The following is a 13,792-nucleotide window of genomic DNA, read 5'->3' as shown; positions in this document are numbered from 1 at the left end:
GGAATCAGTTTTTAATAGTATTTCCTTTTAAACCAAATGCAAAGATTTAGGTCAGGGGTGTCAGTTTGGGGGCCGAATTAGGCCCCTGGAGGGCTCCTATCAGGCCCCCGAGCAACTGGCTGTTATCTGCTTCCTTCTCCCTCTTTCTTGCTTCCTTCCGCAAAGCAGCTTGCTTTGCAAAGTTTGCTCAATTACACAGGAGCTACAGAGAAAAATCTCTATTTTCTCCATTGGCTGAGGCTCCTCCCTTGGGGAAGAGAGCTTTGGCAGGCACTCTCAGTTGCACAGCATAGCTGCTGAGCCAAGTCTCTCTTCCTTCTATTGGCTGAGGCTCCTCCCCCTCCTGGCCCCCTGGGGAAGGAAGGAAAGAGCCAGAGCTTCCTTTGCCCAGTTCCCTAGACCTCATGGGAGAAATTCAAAGAAAGCACCCTTACGACCAATGAGTGCTAACATTTTAAGCATGTTTTAACTTTTAAATATATATATATATATATATATATATATATATATATATATATATATATATATATATATATATATATATATATATATATATATATATATATATATATATGGAGGTGGAGTCTGGGGAGCTGTGATTCCAGGAGATCTCCAGGCCCCACCAGGAGGCTGGCAGCCTTAGAGCACACCCAACAAAGGAGACATCCATGCGTGCCCAAGCCACCCCCAAACAAGACGTGCAGCCCCACCTGTTCTGTTCTGTATTCTTTATAAAATTCATCTCTCTGCTACCTAGTCTTAAATAGGTACACAGATGGCCCGGCCCGACACGGTTTGGCCCAACCAGACATGATCCGGCCCAGCCAGGTCTCTTTTATGTCAGATCCGGCCCTCATAACAAATGAGTTTGACACCCCTGGTTTAGGTAGTTGCTCAAACAAGGCTCCAGATCAGTAGCCAAAACACAGCACAAGGAACTGAAGGGACATTGACCTTGGGAAGTCAGCCATTCTTTACAATGCCATTAATTTGGGCTCACAGTTCATGCTTATCTTTCAACACTGACAGAGATTTACAATATATTAATTCAAGCATCAGAAGAGGTGCTGTTTCCCTTGGAGAGATTTCCGTGTGTCAAGGCACCTTACTAGACGAGATCTATAGCTCTCTGCTCACAACCTGAGTTCGATCCCGGCGAAAACTGGGTTCAGGTAGCTGGCTCAAGGTTGACTCAGCCTTCCATCCTTCTGAGGTCGGTAAAATGAGGACCCAGCTTGCTGGGGGGAAGTGTAGATGACTGGGGAAGGCCATGGCAAACCACCCCGTAAAAAGTCTGCCGTGAAAATGTCGTGAAAGCAACGTCACCCCAGAGTCGGAAACGACTGGTGCTTGCACAGGGAACAACCTTTATCTTTAATCTGCCCTGAGCGCATGGTGGAAAAGGCCAGAATACAAATCTACCAAATAAAATAAAAATAAATGTGTTCTTTTCCAGAGTATAAGCCTTGACTTTCAAAAGCTGATACACTGGAAATTGGTTTGGTCTTTAAAGCACTACTGGATGGATTCCACAAAGACCCTCCGTTTGGAAGACCCAAACAAGGCTGTTAACGCGAGGACGTTTCGGAAGGCATTGACTGGTAGGGTTGGCGCAAGTCAGAAGGCACTTCACATGGGGGGGAGGAGGGGGAGGATCGGAATCTGGCTCTTCTACTGGAGAACAGCACAGATGCCCACCTGAAAGCATTTTAATGGCAGAACTTGGCACGCCTATTGGCCACATGAAACCTGTGACTGAATACTAGTTCTGGGGGCGGGGAGCAGTCAGCAGCAGAGGACGTTCTGCTCCTTCCCTCCCCTCCTGGATCCCTGGAGGCAACCGGTGGCCACTGTGGGAAAGAGAGGTTGCCGGCCTGTGGGTGACAGCTGAAGATCTTCCTGGGTTACAGCTGATTGTCACGTTCTCAGTGCAGGCAGGCAGGAGTCCAAAGCCCGTCAAAGTTCAGGAAATCAAGCAGGAGCCAAGTCACCAATGCAGAATCACAAAACGGAATCAGAAGTCAATGTCCAAAAGCCACAAGGTCAGGGTGCCGAGGAAATCAAGTAGGTCAGGATCAGGAAGGAGCGTGGATGCAAGCCAGAGAATAGACTTGTTGCTTCCACAAGGTTACCAGGTCCTGGCTGGGAGCTATATGGGAGTCTCAATCAGCCTGCTCCCGGGGTGGCAGTGACTCTGCTAGAACTCAGGACTGAGAGATCTGAAGCATAAGCGTGCCTCATGTCTTCGCTCTGAAAGTTCTTTCCGGAGCCTGCTTTGAACTCTTGAGATGGGCTGAGGAGATTGATCATCAACAGCTGACACTGGTACCTGGAGAGTGATTGATGGGCCAGCTGCTGTTTGTTCAGCTGAGGAACTGGCTGGCAACTCTTCCAGGTCTGTTAACCCTTCCAGCTCCTCCTCCTCCTCCTCATGACACTGATCTCCAGAGTCCAGACAATAGAGACCCATTCACCTGGAGAAAATGGCTGCTTTGGAAGATGGGCTTTATGGCAGTAGACCCCACTGAAGTCCCTCCCTCCAAGCCCTGCCCTCCTCAGACTCCACCCCCCCCCCATCTCCAGGTATTTCCCACCTTGGAGGTGGCAACCAGGGCCTTTTTGTATAAAAAGCCCAGCAGGAACTCATTTGCATATGAGGCCACACCCCCTGATACCAAGCCAGCCGGAACTGCGCTCCTGCTTTTAAAAAGCCCAGGTGGCAACCATCACACGAAGCAGACTCCGAGTCCTAGCTCAGAGGGTTCCATCCAGCAGGGTTATCCTTCAGCCCAGGCGGGCAGCCATGTTGTTTTGAAGGAGCAGAACAAAGCAAGAGTCAAGTGGCACCTTTAAGACCAACCACGTTTTATCCAGAATGGAAGCTTTCGTGTGCTAGAAACCTCAGACAAAAGGAAGTCTCGGCCGCCCTGAGCCTGCCTTGACGGGGAGGGCGGGGTATAAATCCAAATTTAAACTTAAAAGTATGCAATGGCAAGCAGTGCTAAATATGGGGAGGGGGGAAGTGGGCAGTGAGTTAGTATGCAGAGTCATGGAAATGCTTTTTAGCAGATTAAAAGAGTCACAAGTTGGGGTCTGGGGTTTGTTAGTTTATGTTAACTGGGCTGAAACAATGATTAAGTTGGAAGAGCAGAGTGATGTCCACGTACTAAACCCATTAAGTATCCTGGGTGTGAAGTGCAAGAAATGAGAGTCTGTTGTAATGAGGGCACAGGTTTCTCGGAGGTTTGATCGAAACATGTAACACACATATCAACATAATTCTAGTTTGCCGTTAGAAAAAAGAATACTTTTGTCTGGGGAAGCGTGCTTCTAGCACACGAAAGCTTACATTCCAAACAAAACGTTGTTGGTCTCAAAGGTGCCACTTGACTCTTGCTTTGTTCGACTCTTTTATAAAGGATTAAGGGCACGGCAGCCTATCAAAGAAACCTCCACTTCCGGAGGCAGTCTATCCTGGATCTCACTGGGAAGCGGTGCAAAAGCATCTCCGAGTCTGACCAGCAGGTGCCGCTAGAGCAGAAGCGGATTCCCGGCCAGACCGCAGAAGAGGAAACTTCCTCCGCTTTCTCAGAGGACTCTGCCTTGGAACGTTTTGGTGTTTGTTTTGCGACGCCCTCGCCCAGGAGTCTTCCCGGCCCGCCCCGTGTCATGCAGGGCGCTCCCTAATTGTTTGCTTCCTGCCTGCTGTCGGGTTTGCAAGTCACCCAAGGTTAGGGGAAAGTGTGGCTGAATAGAGGAAGGAAGGGGGAAGGATTCAGCACCAGGAAATTGACACTTGGAAGGGAATTAGGGCTCGCCCAAGGAAGGCGGCATGAGAAGAAGACGACGACATTGGATTGATATTCCGCCCTCCAGTCAAGAGTCTCAGAGCGGCTCACAATCTCCTTTATCTCCCTCCCCCACAATAGACACCCTGTGAGGTGGGTGGGGCTGAGAGAGCTCTCCCAGAAGCTGCCCTTTCAAGGACAACTCTGCAAGAGCTATGGCTGACCCAAGGCCATTCCAGCAGCTGCAAGTGAAGGAGGAGTGGGGAATCAAACCCGGTTCTCCCAGATAAGAGTCTGCACACTTAACCAATATAAGAAGAAGACGAAGAAGAAGATATTGGATTTATATCCCGCCCTCCACTCTGAAGAGTCTCAGAGCGGCTCACAATCTCCTTTATCTCCCTCCCCCACAACAGACACCCTGTGAGGTGGGTGGGGCAGTGAGGACTCTCACAGCAGCTTCCCTTTCAAGGACAACCTCTGTCAGAGCTATGGCTGACCCAAGGTCATTCCAGCAGGTGCAAGTGGAGGAGTGGGGAATCAAACCCGGTTCTCCCAGATAAGAGTCCGCTCACTTAACCACTATGGCTGACCCAAGGCCATTCCAGCAGCTGCAAGTGGAGGAGTGGGGAATCAAACCCGGTTCTCCCAGAAAAGAGTCCGCTCACTTAACCACTATGGGTGACCCAAGGTCATTCCAGCAGGTGCAAGTGGAAGAGTGGGGAATCAAACCTGGTTCTCCCAGATAAGAGACATTTGTGGGACATTTGCTACCTCCCCTTAACCATTGAAGGCAAGCTTAAATAGTTTGGTCTTACACACCTGGTGGAACTGCGGCAGGTCCCACTGGGCCCTGGTGTTTTTGGACACAAGATCATATTGCGGGGGTGGCCAACGGTAGCTCTCCAGATGTTTTTTTGCCTACAACTCCCATCAGCCCCAGCCAGCATGGCCAATGGGTGGGGCTGATGAGAGTTGTAAGCAAAAAAACATCTGGAGAGCTACCCTTGGCCACCCCTGCTTAAGCGTCTGTCTTTGAGTCCTTCATTCTCTCCCCCCCCCCCACAACAAATGCTGCTGAGGAGGAGGGGGGTCTTTTGAGGGGAGGGGTCTTGTTTTATTTTGCCAGCCCCCTTCTCTTCTCTTCTCTTCTCTTCTCTTCTCTTCTCTTCTCTTCTCTTCTCTTCTCTTCTCTTCTCTTCTCTTCTCTTCTCTTCTCTTCTCTTCCCTGGCTGGGTGTGAGGCGAGGGGGGGGGTCCCTTCCCCTGCCTGCTGCTGTTTGTGTGGTGACCCAGACTGGAGCTGGGTTTGGTTGGGAACAGGGGCTCTCCAGATGTTTTTGCCTACTCTTTCATATGAAGCTGCCTTATACTGAATCAGACCCTTGGTCCATCAAAGTCAGTATTGTCTTCTCAGACTGGCAGCGGCTCTCCAGGGTCCCAAGCTGAGGCTTTTCACACCTATTTGCCTGGACCCTTTTTTGGAGATGCCGGGGATTGAACCTGGGACCTTCTGCTTCCCAAGCAGATGCTCTACCACGGAGCCACCGTCCCTCCCCCAAGCCACCATCCTACAACTCCCATCAGCCGCAGCCAGCATGGCCAATGGGTGGGGCTGATGGGAGTTATGGGCCAAAAAATCTGGAGAGCTACCGTTGGCCACACCTTGGAAGGAAGATCATCTTGAGATCTTCCTTCCAATATCCTTGGCAAGGTAGATTCAGGGAGTTGCCATGTTGGTCTGAAGCAACAGAACAAGGTTTGGGTCCAGTGGCACCTTTGAGACCAACGAAGTTTCATTCTGGGTAGAGGCTTTCGTGTATCTGAAGGAGTGTGCCTGCACACAAAAACTTATACCCAGAATGAAACTTTGTTGGGCTTCAAGGTGCCACTGGACTCAAACTTTGTTCTAAAAGGCAGTAGGGTTGCCAATCCCCAGGTGGGGGCAGGGGATCCCCCGGTTTGGAGACCCTCCCCCCGCTTCAGGGTCGTCAGAAAGCGGGGGGAGGGGAGGGAAATGTCTGCTGGAAACTCTATTATTCCCTAGGGAGACTTATTCCCATAGAAAATAATGGAGAATTGATCTGCAGGTATCTGGGGCTCTGGGGGGGGGCTGTTTTTTGGGGTAGAGACACCAAAATTTCAGTATAGCATCTAGTGCCTCTCCCCAAAATACCCCCCAAGTTTCAAAAAGATTGGACCACCGGGTCCAATTCTATGAGCCCCAAAAGAAGGTGCTCCTATCCTTCATTATTTCCTATGGAAGGAAGGAATTGAAAAGGTGTGTTGCCCCTTTAAATGTGAGGGCCAGCACTCCCTTTGGAGTTTAATGATGCTTGTCACAGCCTTCATCTTGGCTCCACCCCTAATGTCTCCTGGCTCCACCCCCAAAGTCCCCAGATATTTCTTGAATTGGACTTGGCAACTCTAAAAGGCAGGTTAGCATTAGTATTCCCTGTTGTAGATTACTGGGCCGAGGCACGGAGCAGGGGGCTGGACTCGATGGGCTGGGCGGCCCCTTCCAAATCCTATGATTCTCATTCTCCATCAGCTTGTCAAAGAAAACACCTCTTATCTTAAGAAAAGTGTTGCCACACTGGATCAGACCACAGGGCCCTCTTGCTCATATCCTGGTTGCAACTGTGGCCGGCTGGACACCACCAAGAAGGCCTGCAAGCTAAGAATGAAAGCCAACAACCACTCTCTTCTGCTGTTTTGCAAAATACAACTATCCATGGAGGTGCCACTCCCATGTTATGGCCCATTAAAAAATTGCCGCCCCACCCTGCACCCTCTGGCCAACAGCAGCCACCCTCTGGCCTGCGGAGGTACACTGCTTCTGAACATGGACGTTCCTTCCAGACATCAAGGCAAAACACATTCCGAGGGTTTTCAAGGCATTCAGAGGTGGCTTTCCATTGCCTGCCTCTGTTAAGTGACCCTGGATTTCCCTTGGTGGTCTCCCATCCAAATACCAACCACGGCTGACCCTGCTTAGCTTTCCAAATTAGGCTAACCAGGTCAGGGCCAGGCCAGGTTAGCTTTCCTAAAAGGTAAAGGGAGTCCCCTGTGCAAGCACCAGTCGTTTCCGACTCTGGGCTGACGTTGCTTTCACGACGTTTTCACGGCAGACTTTTTACGGGATGGTTTGCCCTTGCCTTCTCCAGTCCTCTACACTTTCCCCCCAGCAAGCTGGGCCCTCATTTTACTAACCTCAGAAGGATGGAAAGCTGGGTCAACCTTGAGCTGGCTACCTGAACCCAGCTCCCACCGGGATCGAACGCAGGTCGTGAGCAGAACTTAGGACGGCCGCTTTGCCACTCTGCACCGTGGGGCTTCTTTCCTTGCTTTCCTAGCAAGTGATAAAATATTTCTAACCCTGTTCACAACCGTCTGCTTTCATCTGCTTATTTTCCTCCCTTGTGCTTTTTAGTATAGTGTAAATCATCCCAAAGTCCCTCCAACCACCTGGGGCTTTCTTGACCCGACCGAATCCTCCTCCACAAAGCAGGACCCTGCTGCAGCCAGACGATAGAGTCCTGGTTGCTTCTTCTCCAGCCAAGGCAGCTGTTCACAGCTGCCCGGAAGCCCCACATTTAGCAAGATGAGGGTGGCAATATTTTTATATTCTCCGGCGTGCCCCACCTCGCACTCCCTACCGCAGCCTTGATCAGACTGGAAACTGTAGATCAAAATCAAAGACATTCCTGCCCCCCCCCCCTGAACTTTTCACTCCTTTTTTTTACAAAAAGATGTTTGCTACACTTAAAATCAATCTGCAAGTATAATCGACCAGATTTGCAAAAAATAAACCAACCTATGAAACAAACCTGATCCAATTTGGAGCCTCCAGGGACTGAATTTAGAACCTTCTGCCTGCCAAGCAGAGTTGCTGTTTTACGGCTGAGCCGGAGCCCCTTCCCCTTTGAGCTGGGCAAACTGCAGACCCTCCCTGCCTGGGATTTTTGGGGTTGGCCAGAGGGTCCTTGCAGATCAGGATGTCTTGCAGACCTGATTTCTTTGCTTCCTTTTGCATGCAGAGAATACACTGGATCTCTCACACCACCCATCGGCTATTTGTAGAAGAAGAAGATATTGGATTTATATCCCGTCCTCCACTCCGAAGAGTCTCAGAGTGGCTCACAATCTCCTTTACCTTCCTCCCCCACAACAGACACCCTGTGAGGTGGGTGGGGCTGGAGAGGGCTCTCACAGCAGCTGCCCTTTCAAGGACAACCTCTGCCAGAGCTATGGCTGACCCAAGGCCATGCTAGCAGGTGCAAGTGGAGGAGTGGGGAATCAAACCCGGTTCTCCCAGATAAGAGTCCGCACACTTAACCACTACACCAAACTGGCTCTCTGTAGCCTTCCCTTTCTCTCTTTCAACAATATATACTTGGGTCTAGAATCTATAAGAGCCCCGTGGCACAGAGTGGTAAAGCTGCAGTACTGCAGTCAGAGCCCTCTGCTCACGACCTGAGTTCCATCCCAGCGGAAGCTAGTTCAGGTAGTCGGCTCCAGGTTGACTCAGCCTTCCATCCTTCAGAAGTCAGTCAAATGAGTCCCCAGCTTGCTGGGGGGAAAGTGTTGAGGACTGGGGAAGACAATGGCAAACCACCCCTTAAAAACTCCGCTGTGAAAACGTTGTGATGCAACATCACCCCAGAGTCGAAAACGACTGGCGCTTGCACAGGGGACTACCTTTACCTTTTTAGAATCTATCAGGTGTTTGCCAGGCAGCTGTCACAGTAAATGCCCTCTTTCTCTGGCTATGCAGTCTTTCTTTCATCTCTCTCTTTCCCTCTCTCTCTCTCTCTCTCTCCCCCCTCCCCTCTAAGTTGCCCTTTATAGATATCCCCTGGCCCCAAATGGGGATTAGCAACCCGGAGGACAACAAATGGATGCATCTACAGCTCACCTTTGACTGATCTTGCCTCCATTTTTGCTCTGCATTTTGGGTACCAGCCGTGAATTTTGCTCCCTTTGGGTCCCTGTAGTTTCCCTCCACACACAAGAACCAGCCACATTCTAGCTGTATCTGAAGTGAGCCGTGACTCCCGAAAGCTCCTTTCCCGCCACAAATGTTGTTAGTCTTAAGATGTACCTGGACTGTTGCTCTTTCCTACAACCACACTTTATTTTTTGTCCTCAAGTCACTGCCAACTTACAATAACCCTGTCGGGTTTTCAAGGCAAGAGACGTTCAGAGGCGGTCCAATTCTATGAGCCCTCCAAAGAAGGTGCCTCCATCCGCCATTATTTCCAAGTGGAGGGAAGGCATTTAAAAGGAGTGCGGTGGTCCCTTTAAATGTGATGGCCGGAACTCCTTTTGGAGTTCAATCGTGCTCATCACACCCTTGCTCCTGGCTCCACCCCCAAAGTCTCTTGGCTCCACCCCCAAAGTCCAAAGTTATTTCTTGAGTTGGACCTGGCAACCCTAGTCGCCTTTGCTTCCTGATTGTGCTGGACCAAAAGGGCACTTTGGCAGCCCTAATCTATCCCCTGTTCCTTGCTATCTTTTAGCACTGAGGTCTCAACGTGGCACCCATGGGTGCCATCCAACACCTTTTCTGGTGCCCACCAAGTGCTTTTAGAAAGGAAGTGGGACCAGGTACCACACATGACACATACTGAGGTCCCACTGGCCCTGATCAGGGGATTTTACTCTCAGGGCCTAAACTGGAAGATACCTATTTGTAATGTTCTATGGACATATGAAGCTGCCTTCTACTGAATCAGACCCTCCTGGGTCCATCAAAGTCAGTCTTGTCTGCTCAGACTGGCAGCAGCTCTCCAGGGTCTCAAGCTGAGGTTTTCCACGCCTCTTTGCCTGGACCCTTTTTAGTTGGAGATGCCGGGGATTGAACCTGGGACCTTCTGCTTCCCAAGCAGATGCTCTGCCACTGAGCCACCGTCCCTCCCTTTGCTGCACATGTATTTGCTGCTGCCATAAGGCCAGATACATGTGTGGCCTTCCAAAAGTTGTCATTCATTTCCATATTGAAACATCCCATTTTGGGCCCTCTATTAATTGTTTATTGATTCATAGGTCTAACTGGGACTTTGTTCTATTTGACCTCTGAAGAAGGCCACTGCAGGCCGAAATGTGTCAGGTCATGTATGTATCTTTCATGTGCATTTGTCACTTTGATAGTTTTATGAGGCTTTGTTTGGGCCCCTACAAGGTTTTCATATATTTTTGTAATAAACAAGTGTAATTTTGTCCATAACTATTGATGTTTTTACCTTTGGCCGTTTAGTATTCTAAACTTTGGAGGTTTTTGTTACCAGCAGCCAGTTTGGTATAACGATTAAGTGCACGGACTCTTAACTGGGACAACCGGGTTTGATTCCCCACTCCTCCCCTTGCAACTGCTGGAATGGCCTTGGGTCAGCCAGAGCTCTGGCAGGAGTTGTCCTTGAAAGGGCAGCTTCTGGGAGTGCTCCCTCAGCCCCACCCGCCTCACAGGGTGTCTATTGTGAGGGAAGAAGATAAAGGAGATTGTGAGCCACTCTGAGACTCTGATTCAGAGAGAAGGGCGGGGTATAAATCTCTAATCAATATTTCTGATTGGTTGCTGGCGGTTTGATTGACTGGGCTGACTTTTTAAAACATTGCTTCAGCAGCAGCTGCCACCACAACACAAGGATCTTCGCTGTGGGACTAAAGGCAAGCTGGGGCAGCCATTTTGCGGCTGTCTCTACCTCTCACAGCAGCAGTGTGTCCACCATACTGTGTCGGAATTCCAAAGGTGCCCAGAGGCTCAAAAAGGGAGATGCCAAGAACAGAACCTTTCCCATGGAAATTTCTTCCACGGAACTACAAGGCCTAGGGTTGCCAGCCAGCCTCCAGGTGGGGCCTGGAGATCTCCCATTTTTACAACTGATCTCCAGCTGGCATAGATCAGCTCCCCTGGAGAAAATGGCTGCTTGGAAGGGTGGACTCTATGGCATTGTCCCATGCTGAGGCCCCACCCCTCCCTAAACCCCGCCCTCTTCCAGTAATTCCCAACACAGCCCCGGCAACCCTAACAAGGCTGCCCTTCCCACCAGTCTCAGGAACCAGATGGGCCTGATCCAGCGAAGCAGGGAAGAAACACCAGCTTCTCCATCAGTTACACTACAGGATGTGGTTTGGCGAAGAGTTCACACGGCCTTTATCTTGGATCCATGCAAGGCAATAATCACCCACCACAACTTCCCCTGGAGCCATCCCATGCCCCTTTCCCCCAGATCCTGCACCCACACGCAGTCGATTTGCATCAGACCGGGATTTCCCACATGGTTGTTCCCAGGAGGTTTGCATCGATGCCACGGCTCCAGCGGCAGGAAACCGGTCTCATGAGCAACAAGATCAAACTGGGCACCCACTTGGCATGTTTCGACACAGCTCTTTGCCCAACTCCTCTGGCGTCGCAGCCAGGATTTTCAGTGCACAAACAGGCCTCCATCGCAGCAACCCAACCTTCCCTGCATCTTGTTTTCCAAACCTCTGCTCTGCCGAACGAGCTCAGACGCGCACCAAAGTGTGAAGCAAGAGCCGGCGCTTGCATGAAAGGAGGCCAGCTTGGGACACCCGAAAGGCAAAGGCAGCTGGCACAGCGAGAGAGTCACGGAGGAGGAGCAAAGCTGAACCCAGCGGAGGCCTGACAACTCCAGGGTGGGAAATGCCAAGGGTTGCCAAATCCAATTCAAGAAATACCTCGGGACTTTGGGGTGGAGCCAGGAGACTTTGGGGGTGGAGCTAGGAGACATTGGGGGTGGAGCCAGGAGACATTGGGGGTGGAGCCAGGAGACATTGGGGGTGGAGCCAGGAGACATTGGGGTGGAGCCAGAAGCAAGGTTGTGACAAGCATAATTGAACTCCAAGGGGAGTTCTGGCCATCACATTTCAAGGGACTGCACACCTTTTAAATGCCTTCCCTCCACTGGAAACAATGAAAGATAGGGGCACCTTCTTTGGGGGCTCATAGAATTGGACCCCCTAGCCCAATCTTTTTGAAATTTTGACGGTGTTTTGAGGAGAGGCACCGAATGCTATGCTGAAAATTTGGTGCCTCTACCTAAAAAACCACACACACACCAGAGCCCCAGATACCTGCAGATCAATTATCTATTAAACCCTATGGGAATTATCTAATTATCCCTATTATTCCATAGGGACTAATGGAGTGTGCAGCACTCTGCTGACCCTGAAGCGGGGGGAGGGCCTCCAAACAGGGGGGTTCCCTGCCCTCACCTGGGGACTGGCAACTCTAGAAATGCCAGGAGATGGGGGGAGGGGTTGGAGCCTAGGATTCAAGGGTAGAATTTGGGGAAGAAGAAGAAGATAGAAGAAGAAGAAGATATTGGAATTATATCCCGCCCTCCACTCCGAAGAGTCTCAGAGCGGGTTACAATATCCGTTACCTTCACCCCCCCCCCCCCACAACAGACACCCTGTGAGGTGGGTGGGGCTGGAGAGGGCTCTCACAGCAGCTGCCCTTTCAAGGACAACCTCTGCCAGAGCTATGGCTGACCCAAGGCCATTCCAGCAGGTGCAAGTGGAGGAGTGGGGAATCAAACCCGGTTCTCCCAGATAAGAGTCCGCTCACTTAACCACTATGGCTGACCCAAGGCCATGCTAGCAGCTGCAAGCGGAGGAGTGGGGAATCAAACCCGGTTCTCCGAGATAAGAGTCCGCACTCTTAACCACTACACCAAACTGGCTCTCCAGAGAACTCAGCAGGGATATGATTCTACGGAGTCTACTGTTCAAAGCAGCCATCTTCTCCAGGGGAACTGATCAGCTGAAATTTCGGGAGATCTCCAGGTCCCACCTGGGGGCAGGCAACCTGATCCCAGGGTGAGGTGAGAGGGCCCAGGATCTCCTGGGAGCCTGCCATCAATAGCCCTGGGTGCTCCACGAGAGCTATCAGATCAAACTAGCAAGGAAACGTTGGACTTCGCCTCAAGTATGAATTCAGCACAAACGATAAACCTTTCTCACCACAGAACGATGGAGTTGGAAGGGACCTCCAGGGTCATCTAGTCCAACCCCCTGCACAATGCAGGACATTCACAAGTCCTTCTCCCCGTACCCTCCCCCCCAGTGACCCCAGCTCCAAGCCCAGAAGATGGCAAAAAAACCCCCAAAACCTACAAAGTCTCCAGGATCCCTGGCCAAACTGGCCTGGAGAAAAATTGTTGCCTGTCTTCGGAGTGGCAAACAGCATTTCCCTGGATGAGTAAGAGGGGACCACAAGAACTAAACATTGATGCAACCCTTCCTGCCCTCCCTTTCATGAATCAATATTGCTGTCAGGTGGCTGTCTAGCCTCTATTTGAAAACCTCCAAGAAAGGAAAGCCCACCACCTTCTGAGGAAGCTTGTTCCACTGAGGAACTGCTTGAACTGTCAGGAAGTTCTTCCTAATGTTTAGCTGCAAACTCTTTTGATTCAATCCCTTGGTTCTGGGGCAACAGAAAGCAACTCCACACTACCTCCTATATGACAGCTTTTCAAGTTCAACACAGCAGCTTTCTGTATGAGGCAACGCTTCCCAGCATCCACAGCTCTCTGAAATGGAAGGTATCCTTCATTTTTATCCTCTACAACTACAGCAACAGAGTTTATAAGGAAGTGAAAGGACAAGAATTACCCAGCTCTGGATGAACAACCCATGTAGAATCTCGTGTTTCTACATGACTCTCTTCTACTGAAAGAAGGCAATGCCAGAGCAAGAACTCATGCAGAGATGCAGTGGGCAGCCCATTCTGCTCCATTTCTGCATCATCATTTCTCGGATATTTACAAGATGCATATACAATCTACTAATACTATACAATATATGTAGTCTATCTACTCATGAATGGATATTAAATCTCCCGGGATCTTTTTAAAAAAAGGAAGAAAAGATAATCAAGGGACTGAACTGGCAGCTGTTAAAAACAAAAAGAAGGAAAGGAAAACACATCGTTTTCCTTCGCCAAGGAACATAGTTCGATTTACAGGTTGCAAAGCAGGT

The 13,792-nt window shown here is 50.3% G+C and overlaps 1 protein-coding gene across 1 annotated transcript in view; it reads right to left on the bottom strand.

Moving 5' to 3' along the window:
* The window catches only part of MICOS10 (mitochondrial contact site and cristae organizing system subunit 10), a 424,103-nt gene that overhangs the window by 357,462 nt on the left and 52,849 nt on the right, over positions 1–13,792 (bottom strand). The window lies entirely within an intron of this gene.

Source organism: Heteronotia binoei, chromosome 18, assembly GCF_032191835.1.
Source record: "Heteronotia binoei isolate CCM8104 ecotype False Entrance Well chromosome 18, APGP_CSIRO_Hbin_v1, whole genome shotgun sequence".
NCBI lineage: Eukaryota > Metazoa > Chordata > Lepidosauria > Squamata > Gekkonidae > Heteronotia > Heteronotia binoei.
Note: the sequence above shows the minus strand (reverse complement) of the source record. Positions and strands in the feature narration are given on the sequence as shown.